Genomic DNA, 20356 nt, shown 5'->3' with positions numbered 1-20356 from the left:
GCAAGAAAGGACATGACAATGTATTTGCAAGATATGTGTGCACAACCACCCTCCCTATCATTACATGAGCTCAAGGGAGTGTGGTTCTTGGCCCTCGGGCCACCAATCGCGCATTTCAATGCATGATGGCCGAGAGGCGAAGTTGCATAATTCAATATAAAATGAATGCACAAGTAAACACATAAAGCCTAAAACTCTATCATGTATGATCAAGAGCGTCGGCGACCGAGAATTGAGGCACGTTTTATCACTTTAAGTATGAAATGTCCCTCGTTTCTCGTGCTCAGATTAACACTTAATCAAAACAACAATGCAACACATAACATGGCATGCTCAATGCAAACAACAACTTAGCATACTCAATGCAATGTGACATGATCAACTTATCAAAGCTAATGACATGCGAACAATGCTAATGCATGCACAATGCAATGCTACAAGGGTAACTTAGCAATGTTAGGAACATGCATACTCAATGCAGAGAGACAACTTGGCATACACAATGCAAATAACCACATGGCATGCGCAATGCAATGTAAGATGGCACACTTAGTGCAATGAACAATAAGCATGCGAACAACATGTAAACAAACATGCTAAATGGGCTTAAACCAAAAGAGGGTAGACCTCAGTCATGCCCAAATCAGTGGCCAATGGTGATAAAATTAAGGCACATGAAGCATATACAAGCATGCACAACCCTCAAGAAGGCTCAAGGAGTGACAAATACAGAAGTGTAACAACACTAAATGCACTGAAATAATGTAAGAAATGATGCCAAATCATCTAAATAGCTCAAAGATAGCATGCATGAGTCATCAAAACACAAGGCTAGCAAGGCCAATTACACTACAGCTATACAAAGCATGAAGGATATGGAAAAGGAAACCCAAAACAGTCCTAGAACATGTCAAAATGATACTAAAACATGCACGGGAGGGAGCCAAAACAAGCTAGCATGAAAGGCATAAGGCAAGATGCATACAAGGCAAATAAGGTGGATTACACTACACCAATTAGGACCAAGCATGGGATGACTTAACCAACAAAAATCAGAGTTATATCATGGAAAAATAACCCCCAAAACACATTGAAATGATAGTTTGCAAGCAAAGACATGAAGGCATACACAATGATTCATGTTAAGGCATAAAGGGGCCAACCCTCCAACGCATTGAATGAGTGATAAGTGCAAGTGCATGAGCATGAAACATGGACTGAAATCACATAATAAATGATGCCAAATCATTCAAATAGTCCAAGTAAAACATGCTAGTGGACTTGACACACAAAGCCAACAAGCTAGATTGAACAAGCTAGATTGAACCATAGCTATACAAAGCAAGTCATGCATGGCCAAAACAACCAAAATCAGAGTTAAAGCATGTTAAAATATGGACAAAAGCTTCTTGAATTTAAGTCAAAAGCATGCTAGAATGACATGTTAAAGCATGATGCATGTTCGGCTAAATCATGGAAATGCACTACAAGTGCATGGAGCATGCAAGAGATGACCAAACCAAACCCTAACAGAGGTATGACATGGCAAAACACCACCAAAAACATGCTGAAATGGACTCAACATAACCTAGAAAGACATGCTACTTCATGAAGCATACATGACTAGTTATGAAATTTACACTACAAGTGTATAAGGCATGCAGGAGCCAACTAAACCAACCCAAAACAGATCCAAGGTATGTTAAAACAACACCAAAAATCTTCTAAGATGGCTCCAAAACAAGCTAGAAAGACATGCTCAAACATGAGGCACACAAAGCTAGTTTGTAATATTTACACTACAAGTGTATAAGGCATGCATGGAATGACCAAACCAAGTCAAAACAGATCTGAGGCATGTTAAAACAACCCCAAATACATGCTAAGAACAAGCTAACACAAGCTTAGTAAACATGCTCAAATATGAGGCATATGAAGGCAAGTATTGAAGACACAAGGAGAGGGGATGACCCTCTCCTTTTTAGGACCTCAAAACCACCTTTCCGCCACTAAAAATCCTCTGGATTTCAGTGTTAGAAAGGTCATCTAAAGGCTAGAACAAAAGCCAAAAGGGATGGCTCAAAACAAGGCCTAACAAGGCCTAAGAGGGAGTAGACCACCCCCAATGAAAAAGTGACCTTAAACAAACTTTTTACGCATGCAAAAGCATAACTTTTTCAAGTTAAGAGTTAAGCTTAAAATAGCATGCAAGTTGGGCTAAAAGCTTAAGAAAAAATGGGGGTTTTAAGGGTTAGAAACACCCTTGATGACCCTCTTCAAGGCTGCAACTCCAGCAGGTTTTTCAAGCTCAAACCAACCCAAGAACACCATTATCAGCTCGTAAGCACCTCAACAACCAAAGGATGGCGTTTTAGTGTGTGTTTGTGTGTTAAAGTAAGACAAAACTACACTTTAAGGCACACAAATGAAGAAGAAGAGCAATATAGAGACAAAGCTATATGTATAACTCTTAAGCCAATTTTTCTGACCCTAGAGGATGGAGGAGGTGGTTCTCTCTTATAGAGAACAAAAGGCAAAGCTTCTCAAGGAAGCTAAGGCTCAAGGTTATTCCTCCATACACGTGTATGGAGGATGGCTTCAGTGCCCTCTAGCTTTGCCAACTGGAGAAAAATATCTCCAAAAAAGTGCCAAAAAGCAGCCGACCACTTTAAAGTGGTCGGCCGACCACTTCAAGTGGTCAGGCAGAGCAAAAACTAGTCGGCCATAGGTGAGAGAAGTCTACACACTGAAAGCAAGGTGGTGGTATGGTGATCGACCAGAAAAGGTGGCCCAAAGACCAAGAAAGCCAGTTATCTGACCAGAAAACTGGCTGGCAGGAGGAAAAGTGATCTTCAAGGAGAAAAATTGGTCTCCCACCCTTGTACCACTTTCCAAACACGGAAAACAAGGTTTGTACCAAAAATAAACCAAAACGGATGCAACACGAGAGATCGGGAGGCAAAGCACGTGGCCGAAAGTCTCGAAAACTAGTCTACTGACGTCAAAAGTGGTATACGACCACAAAAGTGGTCCCCCGGACCACAGTGTTCCTCTAGGCAGATGAAACAAGGCATGGTTCAAAAACCATGCCAAACGGAGAATGTTAAGCGGTCCCGAGACAAGGCGCGCGGCCAAAGGCTCCGAAAATCAGAAACTAGTCTCCAAACGGGAAAAGTGGCCTATGACCACAAAAGAGTGGTCTACAAGACCTCTCCCTCCCTCTGGGAAGAGAAAACAAGATTCGGTCCAAAAACCAAGCCAAAGCACAAAGAGTTCAGAGGCCCGGAGGCAAGGTTCTCAGCCAAAACTCCGAAACCTCGAAACGAGCACAACATGTGCAATCACCGAGCGCTCAATCGATGACGTCTGAGTCTTAAGGTCGGTCAAAAATGGGGTATCTACAGTTACCCCTCTTTGACAGAACTCAGAAGTCATAAGTGACGGGAGTGAATGTCAAAGCCCAGAGACGACCAATTTTTGACAAGGCCGAAGACTTAGACAAACAGGCCAGATAGCAAAGAGATGTGCCCGCAGGCAGGGGCCAAATGCAAAAGACATGCACAACGCCGAACATAACTGATGATCATGCAAAGAAAGCTGTAATGAAGCAAATATACACAATAAATGCAACAGTTTAAGCAAACAAATACAAATCAAACTACAATACATGCAGAAAGGATGTAAGAGAATTATACAATTCTCGCTACTTCTCACGCGGAGATTGCAATACCTGTCCGGTTCGTCTGGTCGCGCCAGCTTCAAACGAACCGTACATACAATATCATGCCTGCAAAAGAAAGAAACTCAACAGGTACAATATCGTTAGAAACATGCATAGCAATGCAAGTGATAAGTGCGTGACAACACGAGTGGAGGGGTGCATGACATTGCAACCTAAGTGTGATGCATAACAATACAGAAATGGATGCATAACAATGCAAGCTAAGTGTGACGCATAACAATGCGGAAAGGGATGCATAACAATACAGAAATGGATGCGTAACAATGCAACCTAAGTGTGGCGCATAACAATACGGAAAGAGGTGCATAACAATGCAAGCTAAGTGTGATGCATAACAATGCGGAAAGGGGTGCATAATAATGCAACCTAAGTGTGACGCATAACAATGTGGAAATGGATGCATAACAATACAACCTAAGTGTGACGCATAACAATGCGGAAAGGGGAATGCATAACAATGCAGAAAGAATGTGCAAAACAATGCAATGCACTAACAAGTGCAGGTAAGGTGCGCAAGATAGCGCGAGAAAATGCATGCACTATGTAAGGTGCCCAAAATAGCGTGATGAAAAGGGTGAGAAGCTCCAACCATGCTGGAATCATGAGAGGAGGTGCGAAAACAAACAATCAGGAGCGTGCACAACGCAACCTGAGATAACTTCCAAACACGCGAAAATCGTGTGAGGAAAGGGGACACTCAAACCACGCTTAAATCGTGAGAGGAGGTCCAAAAACAACCCACCCAGGTGCGTGCACAACGCTACCTGAGATAAAATTCCAAAGATGCTGAAATCGTGTGAGGAAAGGGGACACTCAAACCACGCTGAAATCGTGAGAGAAGGCCCAAAAACAACCCGCCCAGGTGCGTGCACAACGCAACCTGAGATAAAATCCAAAAACGCTGAAATCGTGTAAGGAAAGGGGACACTCAAACCACGCTGAAATCGTGAGAGGAGGTCCGAAAATAACCCGCCTAGGTGCATACACAACGCAACCTGAGATAAATTCCAAACACACAGAAATCATGTGAGGAAAGGGGACACTCAAACCATGCTGAAATCGTGAGAGGAGGTCCGAAAAGAACCCGTCCAGGTGCGTGCACAACGCAACCTGATACAAATTCCAAACACGCTGAAATTGTGTGAGGAAAAGGAAAACCTCTCAGCGTGGCACACGCGAGAGAGGAAAGGGAAAACCTCTCAGCATAGCACACGCGAGTGAGGAAAGGGGAAAACCTCTCAGCGTATCACACGCGAGAGAGAAAAGGGAAAACCTCTCAACGTAGCACATGCGAGGGAGGAAAGGGGAAAACCTCTCAGTGTGTCACACGCGAGAGAGGAAAGGAAAAACCTCTCAGCGTAGCACACGCGAGAGAGGGAAGGGAAAAACCTCTCAGCATGGCACCCGTGAAAGAGGAAAGGAAGCGTCTCTAAGTGTATCACATGCAAGAGAGGAAAGGGGAAAACCTCTCAGCATAGCACACGTAAGAGAGGGAAGGGAAAACCTCTCAGCGTAGCACATGCGAGAGAGGAAAGGGGAAAACCTCTCAGCGTATCACACGCGAGAGAGGAAAGGAAAAACCTCTTAGTGTAGCACATGCGAGAGAGGGAAGGGAAAAACCTCTCAGCGTAGCACACGCGAGAGAGGAAAGGAAGCGTCTCTCAGCGTATCACATGCAAGAGAGGAAAGGGGAAAACCCCTCAGCATAGCACACGCAAGAGAGGGAAGGGAAAACCTCTCAGTGTAGCACAAGCGAGAGAGGAAAGGAAGCATCTCTCAGCGTATCACATGAAAGAGAGGAAAGGAAACAAACGCGTGCCAAACGCAAAAGGAAAGAGAGAAACCAAACGCGTGCCAAATGCGAAATTAGAAAGACAAACCAAACGCGTGCCAAACGCGAAAGGAGAAAGAAACCAAACGCGTTCCAAACGCAAAAGGAAAAAGGAACCAAATGCGTGCCAAACATGAAAGGAGAGAGGAACCAAACACGTGCCAAATGTAAAAGGAAAAACGAAGCAAAAGCGTGCCAAATGGGAAAGGAGAAAGGGAAACGAAATGCGGCCAAACGCGAAAGGGGAAAGAGAAACCAAACGCGTGCCAAATGCGAAAGGAAAGAGAAACCAAACGCGAAAGGAAAAAGGAACCAAACGCGTGCCAAATGCAAAAGGAGAGAGGGAAACCAAATGCGTTCCAAATGCGAAAGGAGAAAGGTATACCAAACGCGTGCCAAACGCGAGAGGAAAGGTAACCAAATGTGTGCCAAACGCGAAAGGAGAAAGGGTATCAGTCAAACAGAGCCGAAACTTCTCTGAATGAACAGTACATACAATACTGTTCATGAAAGAGAAAGGAACTGGGTAGGGATCACGCAATACAATGCATGATGTTTTAAGGAAATGCAATAAACAAACAAAGCGGTGCTTTAAAAAGCACCTCAAGGGGTGGGTGGCGGTGAACCGCTCTACTCTGACGGGGGCCTCCCCTTGTGTTCTTCGAACTCTTACCTTCAACTCACAGTACAAAGGTCCTGAAATGCTGACAACGAGCAACATCTGCTGGGGAAATCACGGATGCCATTTTTCTTCCCGATCACATTCACAACTTTCCCTATTCTTCAACAGGATGACAGACTAGGTTGGTTCAGTATTCAAAATCGAAGTTCACACCTGCTATCTCAACCTATGGGGCTTCCATACAGAATTCAAGCCGGCGATGCACCCCTGGGTATTCAAACCAGACTTTAGTCTTAGAAATTCCAAACCTTTGCGTTCTAGGCAACAACCATTCTAACTCTAGTTTCCACCGTTGCAGTTGATCTCATAGGAACTCATTGCAAACACAGCCAAGGTACCTTTGGCAGGGACAATGCTCAGGGAGAGCACTTATGATCGCCGTTCTGGCATCGAAGCAAAGTATCCTGTTCACTCTAAACACACAGATCATATAGCACACTGCTCATTCTGAACACGCAGCCCATAACATAGTACTCTGTTTCTTTTGAACATGCAGCTCATAACAAAGTACTCCGTTTACTCTGAACACACAGCCCATAACAGCACACTACTCATTCTGAACGCATGGGAAGCAATGACGAAACTTGCAGAAGTTGAAACACACTTAGATGCTTCAAAATTTCCCTCTTTTCTTTTGCTTCGCAGTCTGGAACCCATATAGCTTCAGATGGGTCCTAGTTTTACTGTTCTCACATGACCTGGGTTGAACCCTGCATTTTTATGAAAGAACAAATACTGTTTCGCACAGATGTGTAGAATGGCACAGCACTCTGAGCACAAAATGATTCATTTTTGAAATTGAAGTTGAGAAATGAGTTCCAAACTGGGTATTGAGCTGACGACTGAACACAGGGCACCATGACTCAACAAAGGAAAAGCAAAGGTAAACAACCTAAACATATTTATTGACGCACGAGACGACTCAAAACAAGAATCGAGGTAAACAAAACAACTCATACGACACTCAGACGTATTCCAAAGGCGAGAGACCTCTCGATTGACGGGGAGCTTGTTTCTCCGGGTATTGTTTCTCACCCTTTCTCATTTGTAATTCTCATATCACTCGGCCCTCAGGCTCAATTTTTCTGAAAAAAAGCCTTTTCTCACTTTTTCTCTCATCGCACATCTCTCTATTCTTCAATCTCTCATTTTTTATCCCACCCCTGGGTGGTTGATGGATAAACAAAATGTTGCGGGCTCTTGCCCCTAGCATTTCTCTAGATTCTTCTTATTCTTCTCACAATAGTGAAGTTTCCCACAGAGGGGTTGCAACAGGATGTGCAGCAGATCCACAACTGACAGCGGTTGACGGCACCCTTGGCCAGCATGGATGTGATTAGACCTGTCTAGACGAGGGAGTGGAATATCCTGATCCATTCCAGTTTGTGTTTCGCACTGGGCTTGACACATCATTGCTTGGAGGATGTTGAGAGCTTTCGACCCTTTGCTGTTAGCTTCGGTTGTGCCTTTCTTGGTGAATACGGTGCCTTTTCTGGCAAGCATGTTGACGGCGGGGAAAGGCAGAAACACCTGACTCAATTGTGCCCCTAGTTCATCATTTTGACCATTTATTTTTGGCTTTCTATTAAAACAATTTTGACCAATATGAGAGTTAGATTAACATACTTGTTCGATTTTTTGATTTAAAATCATGCAAGTCAGGTTATGAGTACTGAAAATTTTCCTTTTTTGGGTCCAAGAAATGGTCCAGTTTGGGAGAATAATTTTCGAGAAAATAGTCAACCTCATTAAAAAATTCTCAAAACTGTTTTTACAAATGGCCACTGCTCGACCAACATAGAATTTACCCTCAAGATGCATAACCAGAGATCCAAAACAATGGAAAATTGCCCCTTGTCTAAATGGCAGTGCATGGCAACGGAAAGTTGCCCCTTGTCTGAATGGCACCACAGCACACTGTAATCAGTCCTCAAAGTGACGATCACAACCGAACTCCCGGATATAGAAGACAAAGATGATCGGTTCAATCTCATGGACAGGACAGTTGATTTTGAAGTGTTTATGGCTGGACTTCAGAATGAAGTTGCCTACGTATCCCAAACATGGGAATCAAGCCTTACGTAGTTCGGGGTTGAGGTACACTCGGGTATTAACCTCTCATTTTGCGCTCTAACTTTTGCCATGGTCGCCCTTCCGAGATTTAAACTTTGCGAGCTATGTTCTTCTTTTCTTTTCAATTCTTTTCATTCTTTTTTCTTTTCTTTTTCTTATTTTTCTATTCTTCTTCTTTTCTTTTTTTTCTTTTTTGTTTTTCATCTTTTCTTTATTCTTTGCTTTTTTCTTTTCTTTGCTCTAACTTTTGCCTGGGTCGCCCTTCCGGGTTTTCGGCCCAGCGAGCCTCTCAAGGGTAAAAGTGTAGCTTGTCCATGTCAAGTGGTTTTGAGATCTCAAAGCCATCTCAATCCAGGAGAGTGGCTGTTGTTCACTGATGATGTAGAAGTCCATCCAATGAGGGGCTAAATTTGCCCCTAGTGTTGTGCATAGGAGCTCAATTGTTCTTCAGCAATACTTTCTTCTTTCTTCCCTTATGGGATTCGGCATTCTTGCCGATCTTCGTTTGCTTGAGAAATGTCCCAATTTTTTACTCTTCGAGCACATCTGAAATTCTGTTGCCCCTAGTTTTTTTTTTTTTGTTGGGGGGGGGGGAAGGGGCTTCTGATCTAGCTTCACAAACTTCCTTTTGACGATGTCTGACCTTCTTGATCTGACTCTTTTTGCCCCTAGTTCGTGGGCTGCTTCAAATCTGGCCACACAGGCCTCACATCATGATTGACCTTTGAACATTCTGAATTAAGGTTCAAGGTTTGGAAGCAAAGGGGGTTGAGTCTCGAGGCTGAGAGCGATCCTAAGCTATACAATCTCAAGAGCGATTCCACACAGGTCCTCGCAAAACCACGCAAAACATTTTTTGAAATCTTTTAAGAAAGCGAAAAATTGTTCGCACTGAAGATAGTGTAGAACCAATCTAGATCAGGCTAGGATCCTTCTCAATACTCACATTAACACGCATGATCTCATTCATTAAGGGCTCAACACGCCTCTCCTTCTCTCAGTTGATCAAAGTTTTGTAAATCCTGAGGAATTCCTTCCTCTTCGTTTCCATCACAATGTTCAAAAAGTTTTGAAAAACTTAGGTCAATGCAATAATTTCAAGGCACAGAAGAACAGGTGAAATGCACTACCGTTTCGTTCTAAACTTCCTGGCACAACAGGCTCAAAGTAGAAATAAGCACAAAAACATGAAAACCACTGTTGTTTCATTCAGATCTTCTGGTGTAACTGGCTCCACAGCAGAAACAGACTCAAAAGAAAACAAAAAGACAAACACAAAACAAAACAGTGATATCCGAGGTAACACCCCTGGAATCACTCGACTCCTATACAACATGACTGACTCGATACAACAAGACAGACCCCACTGACTTAGTAAGAAAAGACTGACTCAAAACAACGAGATAGACTCTAAGCAACATAACAAAAGTGACTCAATATCCAAGCCAGAATGCAAAACGAATAGCATTCGCAAATGCTCAAAACAGTGCATGCCATACGCTACATCTGGAGTAAACTGAGCGCCGCCTGCAGGTGGTACATCCCCTGATCATATACTCCTATTTTCCCCTAAGTTCACTGATCCAGTGATGATAGACTTTGCTGAGCTTGACGGGATGATGACCTCATCGTCAATCAAATCCTGTACTTCGTGGCCAAGATGAAAACAATTGTCGGTGCTGTGACCGGTTTGTTGATGGTATGCACAGTATTGGGTACCATCTTGTTTAGCTGGAAGGGGATTTGGGAGAGGCCGAGGCTCAAGAGGTTTGAGATGGCCTTTTTCAACAAGGATTTGAAGAGCCTTGGACAAAGGCATATAGAGGGCATGGAAGACCCTACGACCTCGAGATAGATAGTTCGAAGTTTTAGGATTTGGATTGGATGCTTTAGTAAACGGGTCGGTAGGTGCATGCTTGGCTTGCTGATCTTTCCTGAGTGCAGGTATAGAGTTAAAAGGATCATTTTTGGTATGACGGCCTTTCTCCTGATTTTCCCTTTGACTCAAACTGCTCTCGTTCTGAGTGACGAAAGTGTTATCCACAGTTTTTGCAATAACTGCGAGCACTTGCTGTTTGTTTAGTCCCCTGGCTTTCAAAGCCTCAACAACCCATAGTAGTTGTTCATAGGGATCAATATCTGCCTCTACCTTGTTGTTACCACTCACCTTATCTTCGTCGAAGGTTTGGGTCGCTACATTAGTACGAAGCCCGGTTGTTGCTGACACGTCATTGCTCGAACTTGGGATGACTTCAGGTTGGCTGAGTTCAATTACAATTGGCCCCAAGAGTGGGGGCTCTTCTGGTATGAAATTTTTGACATGTGACATAGTCGATCGCGGAGCTGACATTCCGAAGACTAGATCAGCGGCAGATCTCTGAAGATCGCCGATCATTCCCATCAGCTCGAAAGTAGTGCGCTCAAGAGTTTGAAATGATTGGGGTTCCAAGGCAGATATGTGGTAGGTGCCCCAAATGGGCGTTGCATTTCAGCATCGGTCTCACCCTGCATGGTGATCCCCTGGTCTAAATCTGCTGTCATGACCACAATCTCTTCCGAACTTTGCGTCATCATGAGTCTGCTGAACTGAACAAAGGTGATGTGACTGGTGACTAACGGATCAGATGAACCGATGAGCCTTGACTAGCCTTTCTCTGCCTTGCCTCAACAAAGGAAAACACTGGCTGTTCTGAACTGAATCTCTGACCCGACAAAGTCTATGAATAGAGGTTTAATGCACCCGGGGGATATCGGAGCCTTTTGAACCTGTAGGTCCACGACTACCTTGCAAAAGAAGAAAACAGACAGCGTCTCAGCCTGAGTTCGCCTGAACAAACATGAGCATGACTGAATGACTGCACTCTCTACTGAGTTTTGCCCAAAATTCTGCCTGTAAACTAATACCCTCAGGTAAAACTGATTCTTCCCAAAAATACTGATGCCCTCAGGCCTGTTACCCAGGCTTGCAAACTGATGTATGCATTCCTGTAGAGGCACACTCTAAAAGCACATAACAAGCAAATGAGTGCCAAAAACACCCCTATGTTGGGGTAGGGTTTTCCTGTCCTATTTTGTCAGGAGCTAGGGTTTCACTACGCACGCAGCGGTTTAAAACAACCTATGATCGGGTAAGCAACCTGTCCTAATTTGGAATAGTCACCATGGATTTCGATATGCACTAGGTCAAATGGTCAAAAGGGGTGCCCTAGTAAAAATCGGGGTTTGTGTTCCCGTCGTGGCAGAGCCGCAACCGGTCAGCCTTATGGGACGCTTCTCAAAGCAAGCCTCCGGCAAACCATTCAGGAATAACATATGGCAAACACAGTGTCCTAGGCCCACCAATGAAAATGCAATACAAATAAACACATAAGTGTAGTCAAAACAACATATCATGAGTTCGAGTCAGGTTCTCTAAATCCCTAGTAGAGTCGCCAGAAACTGTAGACGCGCTCCCGGGAGCTCTCTGATATCCGCGCTCGCGAGGGCGTGAAATCTCGTTTTGTTCTGAGCTACTACAGTTCAGACTTAATGTCACGGTTCGTAATCTGATCTTGCAAAGTGAAATGCAAGACTGATAGATCACCAAAGAGTCCAAATCCAGCAAATCATTTTGGAAAACTGATTTTTATAAAGAAGTGCCAAACATGGACTGCTTTCCCAAATACAGAGTCGCCACCTAAATATTTTGTTTTGGGGGAATTTAGGAAATCCTGACTCGTGCCTAAGGCCACGTGTCCGTCATCATCAAAGTTTCCTCGGCTCAGGAACTTGGGTACGAGAGGGGAAGGTCATGCAATGAGCACCCCCGCTCGCCCGATCAAAGATCGGCCTGTATTAAGCATGATATTTTGTTTTTGAAAACACATGTGTTCTTATTGCGGTTAATTAGCTAATCTTACTACGTGATGCGCATAGAATACAAGTATAGACTAGATCGCCTAATTTGGAGCAAAACATTGCATGTTCGTTTGTGAAAACGGTTTGAAGTTTTGCTACTCGCAAGTAGGCTATATCGAGAATTTTGATGAATTGTTCCAATTCAAGTAATCCAACCTTCACCCATAGGCATTCAGGCAGTTATATCAAGTAACCAGTTAGCCTCATGGCAAGCACGCTTTCATGGTAGTCAATAACACACATGTAGTATGCCAAAGCGTAAACCCTCACAGTGTACTCCGAGCCAAAAGAAGGAACTAGTTAGAAATCATGCATGATCCTAGTTCATGTTAAGATGGCTAATGCAACACATGTAAAAATGCAACTAAAATAGGCTCGGCTATCTAGAATGTCATGTGAAATGCAACTTGGTAACATGCTGTTCAACACGTATTCAAGTAAATGTATTGAAAATACAGTGCAGTTAGTATGATGCGCCGAGTCTGGTGCACGCAAAATAGATCAATGGATGCACACATGCAAGCATAAGGTATGCTAATTGAAATATGCCCTAAAACTAACCATCGTAAGTGGTTAAGTAAAAGAGAGAAAGAAATAGGGTTTGGAAGACATGCATCACACACACGCACGCTTATTACAATAATACGCCCTCTCGACGGAGGGACCGAATAAAAAAGCTAATTAGCTAATCTAAGCTAATTAAACTAATTATTACAAAACAAACTAGTTAACTAATCCTAGTTAACTAATTATTACAAAACAAATTAAAATAGCTAAACGCATTTAACTATTAAAGTACAAACAAAAGCATAAGCTAGCTATCTAAGCATTGCAGCTAAAGAAAGTAATAAAGCAGTGGCAAAGTCCTTGGAGGGAGAAGGCTGGATGCATGTTCGGTCGCGTCGTTCGGAAATCCAATGTGATGCCCCGATTTGCCTCTGTTTTCATTTGTTTCCAGAACACTGCACAAAGCTCCAGAAAGCTGAAGCTCCACCTTGGGAACCTGTGGGAGGGTGGCCAACCAGTTGTTGGTCTCACCAGACAGTGGCCGACTACTTTCTTTGTTGAAAGCCAGAAAAAGAGGTCGGCCAGCTAGTTTTTCTGGCTGGCGACCAGTTGTTGCTGCTGAATTCCAATTTGCTGCAACAGAGAGCAAGAAAGGACATGATAATGTATTTGCATGATATGTGTGCACAACCACCCTCCCTATCATTACATGAGATCAAGGGAGTGTGGTTCTCAACCCTCGGGCCACCAATCGTGCATTTCAATGCATGATGGCCGAGAGGCGAAGTTACACAATTCAATATAAAATGAATGCACAAGTAAACACATAAAGCCTGAAACTCTATCATGTATGATCAACAGCGTCGGCGACCGAGAATTGAGGCACGTTTTATCACTTTAAGTATGAAACGTCCCTCGTTTCTCGTGCTCAGATTAACACTTAATCCAAACAACAATGCAACACATAACATGGCTTGCTCAATGCAAACAACAACTTAGCATACTCAATGCAATGTGACATTATCAACTTATCAAAGCTAATGACATGTGAACGATGCTAACGCATGCACAATGCAATGCTACAAGGGTAACTTAGCAATGTTAGGAACATGCATACTCAATGCAGAGAGACAACTTGGCATACACAATGCAAATAACCACATGACATGTGTAATACAATGTAAGATGGCACACTTAGTGCAATGTAAGTCGGGAACACGCAGCTTCTCAGAATTGAACCACGGTTCGGGGAAGCCGCAAAATGGGAAGTTTTCACCTTGTCGAACAAAATGACCATTTAGGGTTCCACGGATCGGTCTATGCACAAGCTCATAGCACTTCCCAGTCTGCTAGCTTTGGCTCGACCGGCCTTCTCTTTGCTTTCCTGACCCAATCCTCTTTGGTGGGCACATAGCCAAGACCAAAGGCATGTGGATTATATGGCACATCGGCCAATGCACTGACGCCTTTCTGGCCACTTATTCCTAGTCCCATTCATGGCACGTGTTGGAGCTTGTTCATGAAATAGATGGATTGGGCGCTGACATACAAGCCCTCATTAGTTGCCGAGATGGTTTCCACCGCTCGGGCCTCAACCAGCGTAAAACCTGAAAGCAATACATCCTCTTCGCCATGAACGATTTCCAGAATAGGTGTAGTTACCTCTAGTGGAGGATGTATGGACGAATTCCCAAACATAATAGCCACCCCTTTCCCGTGGGGGTATTTCAGCATTTGGTGGAGGGTAGAGGAGACAACTTTCACCTGGTGCAACCAAGGTCTCCCTAGCAATAAGTTGAAAGTGGCCGGCACATCCAAGACGTGGAACTCAATATCCTGTTGAGCTGGACCCACTTGAACTCTGATTTGTACCGTGTCCATAACTTCTTTGCTAGTATTGTCATACACTCGAATCAAATGGGCTGTAGGCATGAAATCCGCTGGTTTCAGGCCGATGGCATAAGCTGTGCACGATCGACAGACATTGATAGCTGACCTAGTGTACACCAATACCACTGGCACCCATCTTTCTCTGCACTCAATAGATATATACAGAGGTTTGTTGTGTGCTGAGCCTTTTGGCGGCAGTTCTTTGTTTGAGAAGGTTAAAGTTGGTGCAATGCCTCCTGGGAAGACCAACCCTACAAGCTGTTCAAGAGTCGTATCAATGGACAATTTGGCTTTATCCATCACTGGTAACACAGCATGTCGATGAACTCGAGAAGCCATAAGTAGACCCCAAATTGAAATATCTGCTTGATTTTTCTTTAACTGTTTCAGCACTGTCTCTTCTTCTAACTTTTTTTTCCTTCTGCTTCTCAACCTCTTTATCCTTCCCGGAGGCTTCAGCTTGGTCTAAGTGCGGCTACTTGAAATACCGCCCACTTCTCGTCATATGGTCTACCTCTTCGGAGTACCAAGTATTGCTAACCCTTCTGTTCAGACACCTTAGCTTTGATATTTTTGCCCTTTGATCTTCGTACACCGGAACAAACTTCACCGGAGCTCTCCGCCGGCTCTCTTCCCACAGTCCTAGTTGCCACGTCAAAAAGCGATCTACACACATTTGAGTGAATTGCCCGTAATTCTCGGGATACTCTTCTAAGGAGTACAACACTGTATACCAAATAAATCGACAAAAATGGCAGAAAGAAAAGGAGGGACGAAACAAGGTACCAGAAAATCACCTCAGTGTAATAACTCTCCAACTGCAAAAGCATATCTCTCATATCTCTCTCCACCGAAAAATATCTGAGGCTGGACCCAGATATATAGACAGCTGTAAATACGGAGATTCGGAATTTAAAATTTGAATTCCCGCCCATTACTGTTCATTCACGCGGAATTCTGTGCACCTTTGCTTTATCTCCAAGCAAAAACACCACGATCGTGACACGTGGGTGGACAGGATCCGGCCACGTCTACTCACACCACTCACACCAAATAGTGATTACTATTTGGTGTGAGTACGGATTTAATCTCCGCCTTACACGTCACCATCCGTACGTCCATCGACGGATGAAATTGCCTATCGGGTCGATTTCAACAGGGGGGGCGCTAGTAATATTATATATAGCGCCCCCCCCCTCCCCCGGCTGGTGTGACCTCCCTCTATATAAAGCCTCCACTAACAACATTCACACCGGTGTAAGTTAAGTGTTAATCACTAAATAAGCTAAATAATGTGACCACTGTTATGATTAATGAAAAATTTTATTAATTTTATTTATGAAACCGCTCAAAGCTTTATTTACTTACTACATTTCCCTTATCATCCACTATTACATCTTGAGTCACATCCCTATTTTTTACACTGATGATTACATTTCGTAAAACATTAGAAAATTCTGCTGCATCCATAACAACTGATCCTCTACGATCAACTTTCTCTTTGCGTTCACCAACCTCTGAAATTGACGGACCAGGATCAACATCACTAGATTCATCACCACCTCTGCGTACATCAATCTCTGACAAACTCAGACGACCTCTGCGTTCATGAATGACTGAACCACTTTCCCCAAAACCTCCTAACAACAAATCTCTTCGCCTCTCCGGTAAACCAACAGACTTAGTCCGTGTTAGAATCGGAATGGCCTTCGTTGGAGGACAATGCCAGACATCAACATTATCATTAGTATATTTTTTAGATAACACAACAATAGAGGGGGCCCTCATTTGCGAATCTTCTGGCATGTCACTCGTAGAATACTTCAGATACCCCTTCATTTTACAATACGTAACCCCCCTTTTAATATTGGAATTTTCAAGTCGATACTTCACCATCCATGGCAACTGTTTGTCGTTAATTGAACAATAACCATTCCCATAATAGACTAACTCGCATTGACAATCTACTGGGAAAATAAACCATGCCTGCAAACTGTCATTATCGTCTAACCTCCGATCATAAACATTTACTCTGACCAACCCACTAGCATTGGGTGCGCAAAGGGGGGAATATTTTATCAATATTTTATCAACCTTAATACTTTTTTGTTTGTATCTTAACCTCAATTGAGAAAATAAATTAGGCAACGCAAGTTCAATACAACTGAAATCACTTGCCGAAACACCCTCAACAACCCCAGTTTTTATATCGTCCACCTCCATTAACTTGAACATTACAAATAAAAATACATCAAATTACAATTTCTAAACAGTTTTAAAGTACATTTGACTCCTTAAAGTAATTTTGCATTCCTTTCCACTAACAGTAGCAGCCACTAAATATATGGCACCCTTTTGAATGCTTCCAACATTTCCCAACAGCGTATCTTTGTAGTCCGTCCAAACATCAACTGGGAAGAACCGGTCAACAACTTCTATCCCGTGACGAACGTACTCTTTGTCCTTGCCACCAACGAGCTTGAACCTCATTTTCTTTAGCATCCGAAAACGGTCAGACTGGTAAGGATCAACAATCCAGGTCTAGATATTTGTCGGTGGAGAGAGATATGAGAGATATGCTTTTGCAGTTGGAGAGTTATTACACTGAGGTGATTTTCTGGTACCTTGTTTCGTCCCTCCTTTTCTTTCTGCCATTTTTGTCGATTTATTACCCTAATCTTCATCGGTGTGAGCCAAAAGTAGATCATCATCTTCCCACCATGTACCTCCAGTAGCCGACAAATAGTTGTCCGACTCCGTTCTGATCATTCTTTCGTCACAAGTATTCCCTGTAGGGAATTGAGCTATTCTAGCTTCCTTTTTGTCTTGATCCCTTTCCTGTTTAAACCACTTCAACAAGGCTTCCTGTTCTGTATCCGCCATACTCACAGCGCCCAGTTCCTGAGCTAAATTCTTAATACCGGTGCTCTCTGGCAGTTTTCCCTTTTCCTCGGCCATTCCGGCCATTGCAGCTATTCTTGCTCCATTTTCCTCCAACTGTCTTTTAGTTTCTACGTCTTTGTCAGGCTCGTCATTAAGGCATCCTAAATTGTCTATCGACCCACTTAGATCAAACCAATCAATTTGCACATCCCCTAATCCTATTCGTCGTAGAACTCCAGATTGCTTAAGTCCTCCTTTAGCTCCGCTAGGTTGTCCAAACCTTGGCTTGGGCTATCCTCTCGAACCACATTGACCTCCACTGTTGTCGGCAATGCCACTTTTGGTTTGGCTTGATTGGCTGGTACAATGTAACAACACAGGTCATACACTTCCTCAGCTAAGTCCACAGAGCCTTCAGGCAATGGAATGACATTTTCCTTTAAGGCCAACTTCTCCCTTTCTGCCACTGTCACCACCATCGGCTCAGGTTGAGGTGCAGATGTGTTCATCATGCACGAGTCTCTGCTTTCAGGAATGAACATGGCCGGTTTGCGTAGGTGGGAAGATGTAATATATACGCTTGGGTCATATGGGATGGCCAGTGTATGTATTAGATTTAAGTGCCAGGGTGGAGGAACTTGGTTATGGGCTGAAAGAGGGTTGGGGGTTATATTTGGCTTTTGGGGCGGTGTTATAACCATGTTGTCAATGAGATCTTGAAGATTGTGGACCACCATTTTGATTTGATCCTTCTCGGATGGCCTGGCAGTCATCATTGAAGCCTTGGCCCTCCACCTTGTTACAAAATTCGAGAAACCCTTCTTTGGCTCCTGACGGGTTGCCTCAAGATCACGAGTTGTGACCTCGATTTGCGTGTTGTATGAGTACTGTGCAATGAAAGCCTCATCTATTTCTTTCTAGCTCCGTTTCACAGAGTCTTCCAGTTTGGCATACCAGATAGCCGTTATCCCTGACAAGGTCCGGCTGAAAAGCAATAGCTTTTGAAGTCTAGTAAGGCCCATTGGTCGCATGATATTAGAGAACAACTGCAAATGAACCATGGGATCCCTAGAGCCATCGAACCGGTCTATGTGTGGCATTTTGAACCGGTTCGGCAAGGTTACTGCGGAGTCAATGTATCTATCTTCAATGTCGAGGATTGAGTTCACACCCTGTGCCCGCTTGAGAAGCTTCTCTAGCTTGTTGACCTTCAGTATAGTAGAGTCAACCTCGAATTCAAATGGAGGCTCGGTTTGGTACACTGGTGCCTTGGAGGCTTGCGGTGGGATTGGGTGTACCGGATTGCCCAGATTCTCTTGGACATTGGCAGTGATTTCGGGTGCCGGGATACCAACAGGAGGTGCATGGGAAGCAGAAGCCACTGCGGGCTATGGTTGCTGTTGCTGCAGCCTGTTTATCACTTCAGCTTGATGGGTAGTAACTTTAGCTTGGAGATGACTGTAGACACCCCATTTTTGACCGCCCTTAAGACTTGGGCACTACTGATGGTTTGCTCGGTGTTGAGAGATGTGCAGGGCAAAGAATCAGTTTCTTCGGCAAGGAGAGAGGAAAATCCTTCAAAACACTTTGTTTAGGGGTTTGGAGTTGAAGAAGAGAGGAAAGGAGAGGAGAAAACTAGTTTGGGAAAAGTTCGGCATGAATCCGGGTAGAAGCGAGTTGAGCAGCCCTCGCTGAATCGGGCTTATCTATCTGTACACTTGGAGTTTAGCTATGGGGCCACCACCATCGGAAAGCTTACTTCCGGGGCTTCATTTTGCACTCAAGAATCTCCTAGAGCCAAGTCCGGGTGGGGGAGATATGGTCAGTTGAAGTCGGGCATCATCCCGGTTGGATCGAATCTACGCGGCTTCACGAAAAAGGGCATAACTTTTTGCACAGGAGGAATTTTAATGGAAGGTTTGCGCCATTGGAAAGCTAACTTCCGGGGCTTCAATTTAGACACCAACCGGCCGTTTTCTGACCTTACCAGCCATCCACCGGCACTATATTTATCCGGCCGGCAATTTATTGTGCCGACCGGCACTTTATTTTGCTGACCGGCAATTTTTGCTGGCCGACGACCTTCCGGAGCATTCTGCAGATTGAGTGGATTCCAGCTGTGCCAGCTGGAATGCACATAATCGATCCCCCACGCACATGTGTGTTTGTTTTGCACCTTGTGAGTCTTTGAACCCCTTAACCTTCTAGAAGCTTGAACCCTTTGGCCAAGCTTCTTGGAGAAGCTTGGCCAGCTGTTTTAGCTTCCTCTAGAAGCCTTGCACCCCCCTTGAACCCCTTTGACCCTTTCCCTTTACTTAGCTTGTAAGTTAAGTGCTTCCCTTGCCTTATATAAGCACCATTCCTCTCCCTTTGTCTAGGTTGGATGGGTTAAAGCAAAAAAACCAGAGATATACCATGTATATCTGATATACATACATACAACCCTTGATCTCTCACTATATCTCTCCCATTCAACCATCAAACACCCTTGTTCTTGGGCCATTTCTTCATCAACTCATAGCACAAGGCATCCAACGCCCATTCCAGCAGCTTGAGGCTGTTCTCCAGAGCTTAGGAGCACCTAAACTTGGTCCAAGAGGTGCTGGTTCATTGGTCTACAAAGGTGAGTCATCTTCTTCCCTTTTCTAGCCTATTCTTGCATCATATCTAAGCCATAGTTGCTTGCATCTTTGGGCTCCGACCCAAACTGTAACTCATCATATTTTGAGGTCCTCTTCATGTTTGATTGAGGACCTCTTGCTGTTTGAGGACAGTAGCTTGCACTTGCTTCAATATCCTCCTTGAATGCCATAATCTTGCATAGAATTTTTGGCTTGCGTGTGATCTGTTT

The sequence above is a fragment of the Camellia sinensis genome, chromosome 9, assembly GCF_055761805.1.
Source record: "Camellia sinensis isolate YWXY chromosome 9, ASM5576180v1, whole genome shotgun sequence".
Taxonomy (NCBI): domain Eukaryota; kingdom Viridiplantae; phylum Streptophyta; class Magnoliopsida; order Ericales; family Theaceae; genus Camellia; species Camellia sinensis.
This window is presented reverse-complemented; position numbering follows the sequence as displayed.